The sequence below is a fragment of the Equus przewalskii genome, chromosome 4 (genome assembly GCF_037783145.1).
Source record: "Equus przewalskii isolate Varuska chromosome 4, EquPr2, whole genome shotgun sequence".
Taxonomy (NCBI): Eukaryota; Metazoa; Chordata; class Mammalia; order Perissodactyla; family Equidae; genus Equus; species Equus przewalskii.
Genome location: NC_091834.1, coordinates 40264364 through 40283074, shown reverse-complemented (window position 1 = coordinate 40283074; position 18711 = coordinate 40264364). Strand labels below are relative to the sequence as shown.

The 18711-nt window shown below is 41.0% G+C and overlaps 1 long non-coding RNA gene across 2 annotated transcripts in view; it reads left to right on the top strand.

Moving 5' to 3' along the window:
* LOC103557373 (uncharacterized) overlaps positions 1-18711 on the top strand; it is a 67592-nt gene that overhangs the window by 32041 nt on the left and 16840 nt on the right. For both annotated transcript variants that reach the window (XR_011539036.1, XR_011539035.1), the window contains exons 2-3: positions 9130-9310; positions 13183-13352. This is a non-coding gene — a long non-coding RNA (uncharacterized lncRNA). The remainder of the gene's footprint in view (positions 1-9129; positions 9311-13182; positions 13353-18711) is intronic.

Below are 18711 nucleotides of genomic sequence, written 5' to 3'. Positions count from 1 at the left end.
ATATGAAAAAGTCAACTCACTTAAAATCATGATGGGGGTAGGGGAAATAGGGAGAGGTTGGAAAAAGGGTACAGACTTTCAGCTGGAAGATGAGCAGGGTCTGAGGATCTAATATCTAACATGATGACTATAGTTGATAACACTGTATTTATATAGTTGAAATTTACTAAGAGAGTAGAACTTAAATATTCTCACAAATAAATAAATAAATGAGGTGATGAGTGTGTTCACTAACTAGATTGGGGAAATCTTTTCACAATGTATACATATATCAAATCATCATGAGGTGTACTTTAAATATCTTACAAGTTTATTTGACAATTATGCCTCAAGAAAGCTGAAAAAAATACTGTTAAGAAGAGTAAATGTTTTTGGTTCATGGGATTATATTATTTATATAAATATGTACAATAAACTTTCTAAATGCTATTGCAAGGGTAAAGAGCTTGCTTTGAAAGAATCCCAGGTGTCTCATTTCCCCAGCAGAGGGGCAGCCACCCACAACCAGGGAGGGGCCACATTTATCTCTGTGCCTCCTGTGCAACTACAGTGGTGGGCACATACCAGTGTTTCTTGAGCTAAACCAAACTGGTGGAGAATCATGAAGGAGAAATTCTGAGGAAAAGTTACTTATTTGTTTGCTTATTTTAGCATTGTCATTGTCTTGAAGGTAATCTGGCTTAGAAACCTACTCCCATTTTTCTCCTGAGATTAAACTCCCACAATGTTCTAATTAAAAAAATTTTTCTTGCCCCCATTTGTTGAGCACTGATTATATGTCAGCCTAAAGGCCTGGGTGCTCACTGCCTCTCACAGTGTTATCACTAGTGCTCTCACAGCCCAGTGCTGTGGGATCCTGACTATTGGACACAGCATCTCGCTCGTGGCCAGGTCTCGCTCCATCTTAAACAACAGCAGCAACAGCTGTGAGAGGAATCCAAGGACCAATTTGTTGGAATAAAGCAAAACAGGGCTTTGCCATATGGGAGATATATCTCAGATGGGTTTAGTAGATGTAGGATGATTTTTCTTGTAGCCTAAGGGCTTTCTGGAGGGAATCTGAATCTTTTCACTGTGCCCACATCATTGCCAGATGTGGAAATATTGAAATAGACCTTATCCTTTGTGTGTGTGTGTGTGCATGTGCATACGTCCGTGTGTGAAAGTGGCAAATTCTAGCTCATATACCAAGTTTCAGTTTATTTAACTCTCGCTGTCTTACGCAAAAATTTCTTCATGAGCCTCCTAAATGTGCAGTAGGACTCCCCCTGCCCCATCTGAATATCTTATGTTTATTTCATGTTTACCAATATGTAGAAGCAGAGGCAGCAAAATAATGATAAAAGATGGTAATTTCATAAAGGGCCCTGTTAGTCTTGTACTCTAATAGTAGAATGGAGTGGAATGGAATGCTCCACCAAAACTTAAAAATTCATAATGATTATTGATACCATTAATCAGAATTTGCCCGGTGAACAGCTCAGAGATCTGGTGTATTAAGCTGTCATGTGGTTGCAATCATACCTTTTTAACTGCCATCAGAGGTAACTGTCAGCAACATCATATATTCCCTCCAGTCTATTACGGCTTCAGGTCCCCAGGGTTCCATCCTGAGTCCAGGGCGATTTGGACGTACGCTAATGACCTGCTGATTGTCTGCACAAAAGCGAAATTGTACACTGTTCAGGCAGCACAGTGATTCTACACAAAAGCAAAGGACTGTCTGGTGTCAAAATAATACCATACTCTAACTTTGATAAAGGTTTTTTAACTGACTACAAGGCACTATTTGTTGCTAAAGCGTGTGGCAGAAATAATGTTTATTCAAATAACTAATCAATTGGCAGCAGGGAAATTTCAGGAATGTGCATGTGTGAGTGTGTGTGTGTGTGTGTGTGTGAAAAGGATGCTGTTTAGATAGTTGTTTCTGTTCAGATTTTTGGCTCTAATTTTGAAAGGTATAGAAACTAGCAAATATCTTTGCTTCAGTTGGATATTTACTCACGTTGGTGATTATTAATATACACTTTAAATAATATGTGGCTGAAGGGTTTTCTGACCAGGTAGTGAAAACATGAGGTGAACACTATATCGATCTATTTACCTATTTATCTATTGACCTACCTCTATGGTCTGCCTCAGTGAGCAGGTTTGGGGCTGTAGGAGGCGAAGTGAAGCCATCCCAATACTCTGCCTGGGTGTGACTGCCCACAGTGTGTCCCCTATAAAGCTGAGGACACAGGAGAGGACCTGGGCCAGTGCTGGAAACCCAGTAAAATCCCTCCCTGCCCCTTTTTTTCCTTGCCCCCACACTCCGCTGGCTCCAATCTGGCCTGTATGCATGTTTAATGGGCTGGTTCTTCCCTAGGGGACCTTGTCACCAAGTCATTTATCTCTTTAGTGATGGATTAGAACTCCCGCTGAGACTGACCCAGATTCCAAAGCTTTATTCCAAGATTTGACTTGTTTGCTTGTTCATTCATTCATTTGTCTATTCTTTCACCCATTCAGTGACTATTTTAAACCTGTTGTTATATACCAGGCACTATGCTGACCACTGGGATGATTATGATGAATAAGGTTCGGCCTCAGCTCTCAAGCCCCTTGTAGTCCTGTAGGAGTCAACTGGCAATTACAAACACCTAGCAGACTGTCAAGGATCCCTTGTCAGCTTTGCCCTGAGACAATTTAAAGAGAAAGTGAGTTGTACCACGTTGGCAAAGTGAAAGCTCCTCCACTAGACTGTAAGCTTGTTTAGGGCGAGAAGTGAGCCGTGTCCTAGGAATTATTTACAGCTCTGAGCATGGGAAGCACTTAAAGCTTATGTTCTATAAAATGCTGGTGAATTTTTTGGAATGTCTAAAAAAAGAATCTTCGGCAACAGAGAGTAAATTGCAGATGCCAAGAGGAGGGGCTTTGGGGTCAGTTATGGGTTTGGCCTCTACTGAAACAATTTCACTTAGTAACCAGTGATGGCCCTCACCCCATCCAATTTCTTCATCTATTTCAAAAACTGTGTTTTTAGCACCTATGATATGCCAGCTCATGTGCTAGGTGTTGTGGATTCAAGAGTGAACAAGATAGAAACAGGATCTTTCCTCATGTAGCTCACAGTAGAGGGGGTGTGGGGGCTTCAAAACTGATACAGAGGATTCCAACCCAGTGTTTTAAGTTTTAAGTTTTGTGAGAAAGAAGTACTATTGTTGCGTAGACTGCTGAAGGGGAGGGGTTAGGAGGTCAGGGAGGAGAGTGCTCCAGGCATTGGGAACAACGTGCAAAGCAAAGGCCTGGAGGTGAGAATGATCCGAGTGCATTCCAGGGACTTAAATATATTCAGAGTCATTGAATTGTCACCTGCAATGAGAGGAGCTTGAGATGAGGCTGGAGAGGTGAGCAGGGCCAGATCCTGAAGGGCTTGTAGGGAATGCTAAGTAGTCTGGACTCCATTGACCATCAAAAGGAATTTATTGAAAGGATTTGAGCAGGGCAGTGCCATGATGAAATTTGCGTTTCAGAACTATTCCTTGGGCTACATACCGGATGGGGGATAGGGAGGGTGACAGATATTACCAGTTAGGAAGGCTTTTGCAGTAACCCAGGTGGAAGGTGGCCCATAGGCAGGGTGGTATAGTGGAAAATGCATAAGCTTGAGAATCCACCAAGATTTGGGGCTAAAACTTACTACCTAGCAAGTAACTATTATATATAACCTCCATACTTTCTTCTGCAAAATGGTGTAACTTTGCCTATCTGATGTGGTATTACAGGAAACACACATGGTAGTCCCTTCCTGTTGCTATCTGTAATGTCCCTCTTTCTTCCCCACTTGCATTTCTTCTCCCTTAACCTACAACTTAATGCTTTAAAACAGGATCTTTTGTTATTCGTATTGGTCCTTTTTATCTCTGGACTATGTGTATTGTGAAGGCTCCTCCTTTTTTTCATTCTGCCTTTGCAACTACTGCAATTATTCTAGAATGTTCTGGGCCATCACCAGGTTACAACTCTGAAGAAGTTGGTTTTGTGGAACACTTTATTCCAGTTTGGGTGATGTTATAACCAATGAAAACCAAGCTTGGTAAAGATGAAAATCTTTGCTCCCTTTCCTTTGGAACTTTCTGGTAACTGCATTCTCCCCCTCACGCCCTCGGAATGCAGCTTTGGTGTTATCTTTGGCTGTCCTCAGGGCTGCTTCTTAAGCACTTGTGGAGAGAGAAGTTTGTATTTTTTACAGAATAGACCTTATTTTCACTCTGAGAATATTCCAAAATCCTGTCATATTTTCCTTTCTGACATCTCTAAAACTCATCTTTTCCCTTTGGTCATCAATCACTAAAATCCTTTCCCATATTTTGGCCCTTTTTTCCTTCTATGCCTTATAAATACCTCCATTCTGGTCTCTATTCTTGAGTTCTGTCTCTGTTAGAGCAATCACCTTGGTGCCTTCATTACGACATCTTTTTAAAATGCCTTCACTGGTTTCTCTCCTCTGCATTAAATCTGGACTTTAGGGACCCTCACTGCTCTTCATTGCCTGAGTATTTTTTTCCCTGCTGATATGTTATATTTCTTCTTAATTTCTTAATACCTGACCTCTTTATATTTGTTCTTTTTATTTCCCTCATTCACTTTTTGTTTTCCTAGGCAGTTTTCAAGCTGTGTCCTCCCCAGCCAAGGACATTTTCTTTCCTTTTTATATGCCAAACCCAGTCTCAAACAAGTTGTATCCTGAAACCCTCTCTTAATTTTCTCATAGCTCTCTTCCTCATGCTTGCTAATGTCTCACTCTTTGTGAAGATGGTCTTTTCTCTATCAAGTGATTCTATAGCTGTATAGTAGAGTGTATGTATATGCTCTTTTGCTATAAACAGATCATTCTGTTTGTGTCATTCATTACAGACAGTCTTTGCTGTGAGTTGATAAGTCCATTCTCTTGCCCCCTTTGCCACTGCCTTGGTTTGAGGTTGACAATTGTGTTTCCCTCCTACGCCGTCTCACCGCCTCAGCTCTCTCTCCCAGCTAGTCTACGCTTCCCATCATTCTCAGAAATGTCTTCCTGATCTAGGCCTTTCTCTTCTTAAACAAAACGAAGCTGCTCGCTTTCCCGGGCCTGAAAAATGGGATTTCTCTTTCTCAGGTGTGCATCAAGGGTCTTCCTACTGCAGCCTCTCCTCACCACTCCAGATTCTCTCTCCCACTTTTGTACCCCAAATCCTAAATTCCAGCCACATGGAACTACTTGAGGAGGCATTTCCTATATGCAGAGGTCAAGAGTGGACTGCTACGGGCCAAATACAGTCTGCAGAATTCTTTGCCATTTTTTAAAAACCAAAAGACTTTACGTGAAAATCTGTCTTTCTGATTTCTCTCAGAAAATATGGAAATACTGCACCATGTACCCACCAGGCAACAGAGGGCTGGAGTTGAATGGTGGCTGCCCCTTTGGATGAGGCAGGCTCTTCTCCAATTTGTCACAGTTTCTGCCACTCCCTTTTGTATCCCCAACATTGAGGCAAAGCGTCATTTGCCATTTATCACTGCTTTTGTGTTTTGTTTTGCCTTTATTGTATTAAGAGAAAATTGTGCCATGTCTCTCTAGATAAACAAAAGATGGGCAGATACTGTTTTGCATTTCAAGAAACATGTGGGGCCTGCTTCCCTCTTTCATCCTTCTGGCCCCTGTAGGCATCTGAGTTGGATCTCTGACACAGTGGCCTGTCTTAAAATCCTGGCTCCATCACTTACTAGCTGTGTGGCTTTGGGCAAATTACTTAGGCATTCTCTGCCTCACTTTCCACCTCTGTAAAGTGGGCATGACAATAGTGTGTGTATCACAGAGAATATTATCTGAGATATACTGTGAAGATTATGTGAGACAATCTATGTAGAGAATTTAGTAAAGGAATTGGAACATGGAAAGCATTCAACAAATCTTAGCTATCACTAAGATTGTTATCACTATTATTATTATTCTATTTTTTCCCAAGATCTAGTGGTGGGAATATCAGATTTGTGAGGGACATAGTTTTAGGTAGAGTCTTTGGTGCCTATTTAATTTCACCTCCCTAGTTATCAATTTTGCCAGTTTCTACCTATGGGCCTGGTCAAGTCACTTAACCTCGCTATGCCTTTGTTTTATTATCTGTAAAATGTTAACAATAACAGTATAATAATGATAGTATCCACATCTTTGGTTATGTTGTATCATCTGAGATAACCATTACTGTGTATCACAGGCGTGTGCCACATAGTAAGTACGTAGTAAATGGTAGCTATTATTATCATCAGCTGCCCTGGCAAAATTTTGCCCCTGTTGCCCCAGGGGTGTCACCCAGTAGTTGTGAGGCCCCAGGGAGCGAGGTGATCCAGCTGCATGTGTTATGTGATTCCTGTGTGTCCACATGGGCTTTTCAGAGGTTAAAATGTAATTCATATACCATAAAACCCACCCTCTTAAAATTTATAATCCAGTGGTTTTTAATATATTCACAAAGTTGTACAATCATCACAACTATCTAATTCCAGAACATTTGCATCATCCCCAAAAAGAAATCCTGCACCCATTAGCTGTCATCCCTCAAACCTACCCCCCAGCCCTTGGGAACCACTAACCTACTTTCTATCTCCATAGATTTGCCTATTGTAGATATTTCATAGAAATGAAATCATATAATATATGGGTGTGCATGGTCTTTTGCCTGTGTGTTTCCCTGAAGAATGAAGCTGGACCCTTTTTCAGAAAACAAATTCCTGCTGGGAAGATAAAGGAGGCCCTAAGTAGGAAGTAAGAAATAGGAAGATAGCATAGGCCAAGACTGCCCTAAGAGAAGCAAAACCAAACAGCATGGATTCTAGAGACCCATTTGAATAGGCTAGGAATGTTGAAGAGCTATAAACCATGAGTATAAATAGCAACCAAACTAGATTCTTTTGGATTCTTCACAGATGGCCCTCAAAAACACTGTAAGGATCTCAGATGCCCATCTGTGGATTCACCCGGGAGTCGGTTAAAAATACATGCTCACTGAATCAGAATCTCCAGGCTGGGGGTTAGGAACTGCTGCAAGATTCTGCCAGGCAGTGGGTTTGGAAATGACTGACTTACACGGGGCATGCTTGTACGACACTGAGCTGTGTTGTTATGTTCCATCTTGAATGACAGCACTCTGTAATGTTGATACACTTCTTAAGTATACATGTCTGATCTTCCTAATAGCTTGTTTACAACTAGGCCTTACTGTTCTTTGTCCATCTCAGCCTCCCTGCACAGTTTTACATAAAGTAGGGGCTCAGCATGTGTTGGAAGGTTGGATACACAGGAACCTTGAGGGTATCACTGGGATATTGCTGGCCACAAAGTCATTAAAGTCAACAGGGCTTAAGAGGAGATCTTTCCGGCACATTCTAAGCATTCTTTGAGATTTTGAGGCTGGTGATTGTCTTCAGGGCTCTGACTTGTGCCCCAGTGGTGGAGAGCCCTTTGATCTTTGGGCTCCAGAGGATGTCTGCAGAGCAGCCCCTCAGGGGGGCCGTCCAGCTAGCTGCATGGTGCTGAGAGGTAGAAGAGCAACAAGCAAGGGTAGGAGTGGTTCCTACAGCTCACAGATCAGAATCCCCCAGGGAACCTGTTGACATTTCTGTGTCTTCCCAGACCCACTGAACTACATTGTTGTCCAGGAAGGGGAAATTGCTACTCAGATACTACCAAACACTGCTCTAGAGTTTGAAGAACATGATCCTCCTGCCTGTGTCTGGAGCAAAGACAATATGTTGCCCTCACGGGGAGTAACTTGGATAGGGCTGTGGCCTGGGATTTGAGAGACCTAGGCTCAGTGTTGGCGCTGCCTTTTAGTTAGTCCCTGTGTGACACTGGGTAAACCACTTACCTTTCAGTTTGCTTCTTTGTAAAGTGAGGGATTTGGACCAGGGGAGATACCTGGAATACAGACATGATCATTGGTATCTGTAGGAATCTCCTCCATAGGCTCAGATGTCAGTTCTAAAGGATCCTCCCCTTTGTGTGCTCTGAGGACAGAACTGCTTTCTCAGTCTGGGGTTAGCGGCTGCTCACTGTCATTGGAGGCAAAGATGCTGAAGCCCCCTGTTTGGAGGTTTGGTGGTTGCTGTGGAACAGTGGTGAGATTAAACGAGAAGCATGGGAAACCCTTCCCCTTTCCTTGCTCACCCCTCCCCTCCTCTCTCTTCTTCCCTTATTGCAGTAATTGAGTTTACCGTGTACAAGCTCCATCCATAAACATCCCATGGGAATGTTAAAGCCACCAATTGTTAATACTTTAGTACTCAAATCTAGCAATTGGAAGACTTTTAAACTAGTATCTGTCGTATTAAAGAAATTTAAGTGGTTGGATGTTAGCAAATGCACACTGGGTTCCTGGAGCCTGAGGAAGGGGACGGAGGGGCACAGCAAGGGAGCGGGTGGCAGCCAAAGACAGTCATTGATTTGGCAGTTTTGCCCAGTATCTTGGCACTGGTGCTATAATACACCTCCCATGATGCTTGTGGCAGAGATGCCCTAAACTAGTGATGCTTCATTGAGACCATCTTTGGGTGAGGTTCTTATCATTCTGTCTTATCTTGTTAATGACCCTAGCAGTCAATCATTTTGGTTGCCCAGTAACTGAGTGAGGCTTGGGTCACTGTGCTTCTAACTTTTCATGGCATCTTAAATCCAAGTTTATCCCCAAATATTATTATTTATTCAGCTCTCACTCAGGTCACAAAATCACAACTCCATTGAGGTCAGCCCTGTGAAACACTCTGAAGAAGCAATAGCTGTTTGGAGATTCTGTGGGCTCTCTTTCCTTTTTCCCAAGTATTGCCCTCCCTAGCCCACTCATTCTACATCCTTTCTGCATGCAGATTCATTTGTATTTAATTGCACTTATGATTTTTCATCTTTCTTTTGTACAGTAAAATAAATAAAGTAACAGAGAATCCTGAGGCATTCTTTGTGTGTTCCCGTAGACTCTGCCCCATTGTCTGGAAAACCACAGACTTCATTTTGATGCCAGTGAATCCGTCATCGGGTGTTGTTTAAGCCGTGTATTTACCAAGATCCTCACTTGAGCAGTGGCTTAACTTTTTAATCTTTGATTTATAATTTTACAGTTGCTGAGACAGAAGGAAAACCCACTCCTTTGGAGGAGCATGGCCTTTTCCTATATTGCTTTCCACTGCTGCCACTGAGCTTCTTGAACCCTGGCCCCTGGACACCATCATCAAGAAGATGTTATGGATGAGCCACCTATCTTCTGAGAGAAGAGGACCATCAGCTGCAGTTTCTAACTAGGTTGCCTTCTTCATTTCAAGTAATGGCTTCCGTCAGGGTCAGATTAAAGACAGACCAGCTGGACAACTGCTTGGACGACTAACATTAAGGGCACTGAAGTGTCCACAGTATGCTAACACATCCATGGAAATATAAGGAGGGGGAAATAATACTAGCATTTCTTTTAGGGAGAATTCTGTGTGGGGCTGGAAGGAATGGTTTGATAAATTCCTTAGGGATGGAAAGCAGGGAGTAATCAGAATATAAAGGAGCATGGGGATGTTTTACTGCAGGACTCCTGTTTTTCCTACTGGGAAATGTAAATTGGGTGCACTGCTTGGTTCTTTCTCACACAGAACTCAGCCTGTTCTCTAGTAAAGATCTGGTTTGAAGGAGACACCCCTTTATTAGCCTACCTCTCTCTGCTCTGTACCCTAGAGCTTGAAAATGAAGACCTAGTCATATACTGTCTATCTTGCAGTTCTAGGAAGTTAGCTCTTAGTGTGTCTTCATTCACTTGGGTGTGATGGTTGTTAACAGAGCAGATTGAGTCAAATAGAGCTTGATCTCTGCCAATGGGCTGGGCGATCAGAGCCTGTGTTGAGTTAATTATATCAATGGAGGCATCAGGTGGAGTTGGGATTTTCAAAAATAGCTGAGGAATGATTTTGCTGGTTATTTGTAGATGAGGACATCAAGGAACATTCTTAGAATTGCGAAATATGGACCTGGTGGTCATGTTCAATAATTAAACAAATAGTTAAGTACCTTCTGGACACTGTGGAGACTTAGGAACAAGATAGACATGGTTCCTACCCTCATGGAGCTTACATTCTAGCTTTCTATTAGGTGTAAAGAGCAGTGGCTACAGCAAGCCAGTGGCCACAAAGATACTCTTGAGCACAGAATTCCAATTAAGAGAGTGATTTCTACTGATTTAATCGTGCCTAGTAACCGTGCTTCTCAAAGACTTATGTCTGCATTCTATAAATGCTCTGTGAACCTGCATAGACTGTTTCCCTAGCAAGTTGCATAAAGTCCTGTGGTGTCATGGGAAGAGGTTAGGGTTAGCAGGGCTTCTGGGGAGGGAGATGTTAAGTGACTTTGGTCAGGAAATATGAAGGGACAGATTTCAGGAACCAGCTAATGCTTCTGTTCTATGTAGGAAAACTGCAGTGTGAGAAATGCTGCCCTGGGAACATTGAGACCTGGGGTTTAGTCTTTATTCTAGTACTAACAAGCTATGTGACTATGGGCAAGTCACATCACAGTCCACTTGGAGACCTCTTGGGTGACTCCAAGATCATTTCCAGCTCTAAAAATGTTAACATCAAGCCCCAGACTGCTAGGCAACTGGCCTGTTTCTAAGCTGTTAGGTCAAGTGGATCTGCAATAGGCACTTGATTGTTATTTTTTTGGAGGAGTGTTTATCAACCTTGTAGGATGTGAGGAATCTGCCTCTCTCCTTTGGAGTTGAGAAAATTCTACAAAATACCCTGTAGAGCTCATAGAGGCTTTATTTCCTCCTTCATTCTTTTTTCTATCCCTGCCTTTCTCTCTCTACTTTCTTTCATCACATTTCTATTGAGCATATACCATGTGCTATATACCAGGTGTGTACTAGGTTTAGAGATAAACCTGACATTTTCCCGCATTCCAGAAGCTTTCACAGGAAGGGGAACAAAACCCTCCTTCCTTTCATCTGCTGCCTTTCCTTTTGGTGAGAATCAACCACATCCCAGGGGAATGTGCTGGTGGTACTCTGAGGGTAACCAGCTACAGGCGAATGCCCCATTCTGCTCAAGCAATTTTGAGGTGCCTTGAGATGTACATCCAGATAATCATTTAGGCCCGGGGTCACCATGAGAAGATCTATGTCCAGATATTAGGAAGAGATAATCTTTTACTTCTTGGGATAAATCTGTAGAGGGACAATCCTCCACGCAGTGATGGCCACTGCCTACCCCATCTCCTGCAAACCATGTCCGCCCAGGTGGGGAGAATCTAGGTGACTGCGTCCGAAACTTAAAAAAAAAAAAAAAACCTTCTCAATAAATACACACCTTTCATGTATACTGTGCTTCATATATTCACTAGGGCTGGTGGCCTCTTTACAAAGGAAAGGAAAAATACTAATCAGACAAAAAGATATTGCTATGAATTCTTATGTTATTGTGAACCAGTCCTACATGAGTGACTTCTCATCTTTGTTTCCTCCATCATTAGTCACTCTATTTGATATATATCACCAAGTGCAGAAAATGTTATAAAAAATTCATCAATGGAATTTCATAGTCAGAATTCCTGAGACAAACTGTTTGGTTTGAGAATTTTATCCTGGGAAATAGTTTTAGGGACTTCAATATCTGGCCTAAATGGTGGAATTAATTACTCTGCACTCTCAATTTTGCTTCCCATTTGAGGTCAAGGAATGTACTGAAACCTCCAGTTAATGCCTATATCTCTCTGTGGCCAAGAGCTTTAATTTTCTCTATTGCTTTAGTTTCTTGCAGATGTACAGCATTACTAAATGGGTTGATTAGTGCTTCATCTCTTCTCCTTGTCCTTACTTTCCCTCTTGTAAATAGGCTAAAAACTGTGTAAGGTTCACAAGATCAGACGGCTGGTAGGACTTAGAAGAGAAACAGAGTCTGGCAACTCACATCAATGGAAAATCGACCCTGGAATAATTGATAGAATATTCAAATATCTTAGTGCAGTGTTATTCCCATTAAGCAGAAATGGTAAGTAAATCTATATGACTCAAAACATTTTTTGTAAAGGAAACATTCTTTCCTTTTTTTTCCTTATGTGCTCGAGGAGTTGTAGCAGCAAAATGAACATCTGTCAACCATCTCATATTTCCAAATATCTGGAGATTGACCATTATGAAGACAAAAGATATAGATGATGGACTGGTCTTTCCACCTCTTTTTTGCATAGTCTGAGGTCTCATAGCTTCAGCCACTGACTCTAAGGCAATTTACATTTGTTTCCTCTGTCTCTCTTGAGAGAAAACAAAAATCTTATTTTTCCAAGCAGTTAAAACTCTTCTTCTTCAGCTAAGATGAAAGAATTAGGAGTTCTTTCTCCTTGTATATAATTGCATGTTTCATCTTTCTTGTTTTAATGATTGACAGAAAACTGATAACCTGAGACATCACTGAACCAGGGTTGAATGTACTCTCTTGGTAGCCCCATTGCTATTTGACTATTTTCCAAGGTTTCTTACTCTGTAATGGAAAGGTTTATTAATATAAGGGGTGCTAAGCTTTCTGAATACTAATGAACTTATTTGCCAAAATTTAAATGTTCCTTCTTGTCAGTGAATGCCTGTCTCACTTAACAGAATCCACATTGAATAATGAAGAAAATTAGACAATATTGTACCCTCAAGAGAAATAATGTGTGAACTGTAATAGAGTACAGAGGGGGAAAAGGGTCGTATTTTAGAAAAAACGAGTAGATGATTTTGATCATATAAGAAAAGATTAACTTAGAGAAACCCAATTCTTTTTTAAAAAATGTACTTATAATAATTCAATGAGCAGGATTTCCCACTGCACAAGTGACATGTATCTTTGGCTAGTTTAGAATGAGAGTAAAGTCATAATCATATGGAAATGCATGCTAGGTTTCAGTGGTCACAAGTTACTAACCTTATTCCCAGGTAAGGCATCATATACCATTAATGGAAAAGACAAATCAACAAGCTTCAAAAATGAACACAGATCTCCAAAGAAGTACAATAGGGAGGTAGAGTTTGAGAAACTGCCCCAATTCTTCCTTTAAGCGTGGTATAATGAGGCTGTCTCTTGGTCAGTATGTTTATTTCCATTGCCTTGGTGTTAACATTTATAGAGTTGATGATCACGATAGCTTTCCCTCACCAGCATTCAAAGCGCTTTGTGGGAACAAGATGGCTGCCCTCTTGACCAGGAAGACAGGCTGAGAGAACTTCAGTTGCTACACAAACTGTGAAATACGGTCTGGGACAGAAATAAGAGTGCATCTATGGAGTGAAATAAAGCAATGGAGGGAAAGTGAGAGAGAGAATATAAAGGTGAGATTGTGCAAAGACGGGAGTTTGTCCATGTCATACACTTGAAACAGGAAGGTACAGGTTGGTAAAAGGTGTGGGGAGGAAGGATTCTAAAGTAGAGAAAATAAAGGAAAGAATGAATGTCTCCAGAGTTTGCTAGAATTAATTATCTTGAGATTTCAGGAGGGGCAAAGGAAGATCAACAGAAAGGAAAGAAGGCTCTGAAGCATGTGAAGTTTCAAAAACAAAACACAAACAAAAAATTTTAAAAACTAAAATCATGCTCTTCTAGGAAAAGAGGCTGGGCGGTAACAGAAAGTTTGATGCCAGCAGGATTTGTATTGAGGGTTTTACTTTTAATCTCTAAGAGAAAAGTGTTATATGACAGATTTGAAAGACATTAATGTATCTTTTGGTCATGATACTGGGCTTCAGTTGCAAAGGGGAAAAAGAATGATCAATACATCTCAGATAAACACAACCAACTGTGCAATAGTTCATCTGAGGTCTGTATTATCCCCACTTAAGTTAAAAAAAAGAGGCCTGGTGAGTTTGATTGCCTCTGTGGGAAGGCTTGAGAATTATAAACCTAGGTTTCTCCCTTGACATGATAATTTGATATTAAAAATTAAGTAAATAAATAGAAAGAGAGTATGGGGACATTAAGGTTCATCTCCACCATTTCAAATCATGATCTGCACCTTCAGAAAAAAAGACCTTGGAACATGGAAAGTAGGAAGGAGAGGGGAAGAGATGACTGATGGGGGTGGTAAGCAAGAAGCGGGAAATGAATGCTGCAAACCAAATAAGACTACACAATTTGTGAGAAAATGAAATGAACAATAGTGTTTGAAGGATAAGTGGGTATTGAGAAATATGCAATAATAAGACATTTAAAAATAGGAAATTACAGGAGAAAGTGAGAACGAATGATGAATTACATGGGAGATGCTTAAGGACGTGGGAAGGCAAAGAAGGGAGGAGGTATTTAGGATGCGAAGCAAAACGTGACTAATGGCTGTAAAGGGCAAGTTCAAACTCCTGATGGCATGTCCCCAACCTTGGGTGAATGTGCATAACCTAGAAATAAAGGAGGAAAATACGAGGAGAGTTCATCGTTAACATGAAATCGTGAGGACAGTAGAGAAAGCAATAAGCATCATTAGTCCTCAGGAATGAAAGTGTTTCTAGAGAAATGTATTAGTCTGTGTTCTCCATTCACCTATGAGTAGAATAGTTTTCATCTACCTTTTACAAAAGGTTGAATTATAAAGTGAACACTATTAAAGGAAAGAAAAGCTAAGCATTGTCAGGGGAAGTTGGAGAAAAGATTGCCTCTAGAGCAACTGAAGATTGGGGACTAAGTGAGCAAAATTGTTCACAGCCTTTTCTATAAAAATTTTGAAATCCAGCCTCTTAATGAAAGAACTGGAGATAATTTATTCAAATAGAAATGTGGGCAGTGATGAGGGAGGAAGTTTTAACTGTCGTAAATATTTCAAAATATATTCTTCCACAACATATTTTGTGCCTCATCAAAGTGAGTGAGATTAAGTTAAAAAGCTTCGGGTTATTGCTTTAAACACTTTGGATGAGAGGATTTATAGCTATGTAAAGTATTCCTAGCAGCAGAAATAACATTAATTTTTCAAGAAGATGGATCTCTGGAGCAGGAATAAATGCCTGTGATTATCCTTTCGTTTTCTCGTGTTTGTGCAGGGGGATTCCGTTCAGCCAGACGGTACCAGACCCCCTTCAGAGGGAAGCTGATAAAGTAATTTAGGTGGAAAGGCCTAATGAGATAATGATGCTAAGGCCAGTTAACACCTAATAAGAACATAACCACCAGGGATGATATTGTTGCTTATTAATTATAATGATGATGTGGAGGAAAGAGACAAGGTGGCACTCATTTAGCAGAGAGCACTCAGGAGTAAAGCTGTTTTCCCAAAGGGCAAGTTGCAGTCAGTTAGAGTTAGAAGTAGGGCAACATTTAGCAGAGTTTGAAATTTATGGCCGTTGGGTTATACTGGTGACCACAGAACTGGAGGCCGAGCAGGAGGTAACAGATGCCTTCCTGATGGTGGCCAGGGCTGGAGCGGAGACAGCTGTGGTTGCAGGGCCAGGCCACGCATGGAGCCAGAGACTCCAGGCTGAGTTGTGGGGGCAGTCCGCTGGCCTTAGATTGCACAGTGGTCATTCGTGGGCAGACGGGCAGGTGTCCAGAACTGGACTGGGTGTGCTTCCAGTTCTGTGACCTTCCCCTCCACTCCACTCGGTCCTGTGAATCAGACCCGTAGCACAGCTCTTCAGTCTAAGTTGGCGCCCTGCCCTGTTGAGGGAGCCCAGATCCTTTGGTCCTGTTTTCTGAGGCACAGATCTACCCTTCATCTGCTGACTTGAATTTAAGGTTTCTTGGCGTTAGTCACTGTCCCCACTCTGCTTCCTGAATTCCCTGTGGGTCTGGGCACCTTCGTGTTCACCCAGGGCTGGGGAATTGTAGTGTCAGTTTATTGGAGACACAATGTCTGTATGGGTCACATCGGTAGGAGTCGAGAATGTGAGGAAGAAGCAGCTGTGCGAAAAAACATGGAACTTTTGGAAACTTTGTGTGTCCTCAAGGGAGGCATAGGGCCAGGACCAGTCTGGGGAAGTGCATTTGGGGCTCAGTGAGGAATATGAAACTGTCCTTAATCACCATCTTTCCCTTCACAATGTGGGTCTCTGTCTAGGTCCTGGAGCCTCAGCTGTCACTCACTCCTCTCTGGGTCTTCAGATGCCACCTCTGCAATGATAGGGAGTGGTTTTCCACACTTTTCAGTGCTATTAATTTTATTAGCTGGATGAGGGCCATCTCACAGAATTTTTCTTGTTACATGTGATGTCACCGACCCCACCATAAAAAGGAAATAACATTCTCATCATTAATTTTTTAAAGCAAGTATATTTTATTTTTGTTAAATGTGTGGTTTGAGAGAGACAAGAAATGAAAAGTGCTGGACTGGAAGACAGAACCTATGGCTCTAGTCCTGACCCTTATATGTATCAGCCCTGTAACTTTGGTAAATCTCTTGATTTCTGAGCCTCAGTTTCCCTGTCTATAAAATGAGGGGCTATTGAGGGTAAACTTTATGGTTTTAAAGCTATTTCTAGCCTTAAAATTCTACATTTAAGCATATACGTTTGTAAGACTCCTACATTAATTAAGCCTTTATGAGAAGTAATTGCTAACCTTGTAGGATGACAAATATTGCCTTAAATCCAAGGTTCAGAGTAGATGTTTAAGGTCTGGGTTACCAATGAACCAATGACAGAACTATTTCTTGAACACTAACTACATGGCAACCACACACCAACCTTAAAGCCAGGTGCTTTACAGGGAGGAAACAGAGGCTTCAAAGGTGAAATAGGTCATTCAAGATCGTGTAGTTAATGAGAGGGTGGAGCCAACATTCAAACCCAGGTCTCCCTGAAACCAAAGCCCTTGACCTTAATCACCACTGTGCACATCTCCCACTGTTTAGAACCCAGACTCATGTCTTATACCTGATGGTACCAGTCACAGTTTCTTCATTCACAATGGTTCTCAGCTGGTGATGGAAGGCAGGTGCAAGGCAGAGAGTGGTTTGAAAAATCTCCCCAGTCGATTCTGATACACACACCTCTTTGCCTCTAAACCCACCTTGAGTGGCCAGAGTCATACTAACATGACTACATAAACAGTACCTTACTGGAAAACTTTCTGCCATGTGAAGGTTCTCATTTCTTCTCTCAGCATGGCTTTGGGACAGGCAGGGGCAACAGACACAATTCTTTCTCGTCTTCCAAATGGGAAATTGAAGCAAAGAGAATTGAATAATGCAACTTCATGCACCCAGTGGTCATAAAATCGACATGGGGACTCACACCTTAAGACTCCAGCCACCACAAGACATTGTCTTTCTAGCAATTCAACTAATAATATATTTTAAATAAAATATTTTAAATAGATGGAAAAAATGTCACCTTTTCCCCCTGGAGTTTCCTAGTAGGCATAATCACTTCAGTGACATTATTTTACTCAAAATATCTGTAAAACCAGCCTCTCTGAATACTCTCAACCGCAATAGCCAAGGACAAGTGCCCAATAGGGGAGAACAGTACCTTAACCAGGCATTTCTATGAAGAAAAAATGACTTATTAGACGTTCACCGACTGGTCCCCAAAAATGCTTCAGCAAGGTTGTTAAGGCCTGGGTACTCCAAACAGCGAGGGGCTCTTCATTGTTTGGATCTTCTTTGAAAGTAATAAAAAGAATCAATTGCCTTTTGAGGATAAGAATATTAGCATGTAGAATTTCAAATTGCTTTCCAATAATTTATTTTAATACCACACAAACAAGGCCCCAGATTTAGTTTTAATCCACAATTTTTTACAATAAAATGCCTTCATTTGGTCTTTCTATATTTTGGTTTCTTTCCTTTTGCTGACTAAATGCTTTTTTTTTTAAATTTACTATTTTAACCTTTTTTGAAAAATATTTTATTTTTCCTTTTTCCCCCCCAAGCCCCCCGGTACATAGTTGTGTATTTTTAGTTGTGGGTCGTTCTAGTTGTGGCATGTTGAATAAATTCTAAATTGTTGCTCAGTATGGTTGCATTCAGCTAATTGTGAAAAATTAGAAATATCCACCTATAGGATTTGATTACTCAAAGATCCAATAGAATACAATGTTGTTATTTAGAAGAATGAGGCAGCTCTATATGGGATGATCTCTAAGATATACAGTTAAAATTTAAAAAGTGAGATATAGACCAACATGTTTGGTATGCTACTATTTACATAAATACATACTGTACACATCTATGTTTATATTCGTCGTGTAACTGTGGAAGGACATTTAAGGCACTGGTAATAGTGGTTGCCTCTGGGGAGAAACTGACGGCTGGGAGATTGGAGGGAGATTCTATGTATACCCTGCTGTCCCTTTCATATAGTGTATCATGTTTGCGTATTACCTATTCATACGTTTTTATAAAGGAGGTAGAGCTCTTTTTATTGAGATGGAAAAATACAAAAGACATATTGTTAGGTATAAAAAGCAAGTTGCAGAAGAGTATGAATAGTATATAATTCTATTTTTGTAATTATACATGCATCTATGTATGTGTCTACATACATACACACACATCTGTAAGGGTATGCACAAAATTGTTAGCAGTGGTTCTCCCTAGAGGGTACAATATGATAAAGAGTGTGTGTATGGACTTTCATGTTTTATCCTATGTACTTCTATATTGTCTGAATTTTCTTACACAACGTACATACTAATTCACAATAAATAACTCATAAAACCCAAAGGCAACCAAAGGATTGTGCTTGACTTCTACATACCTAGAAA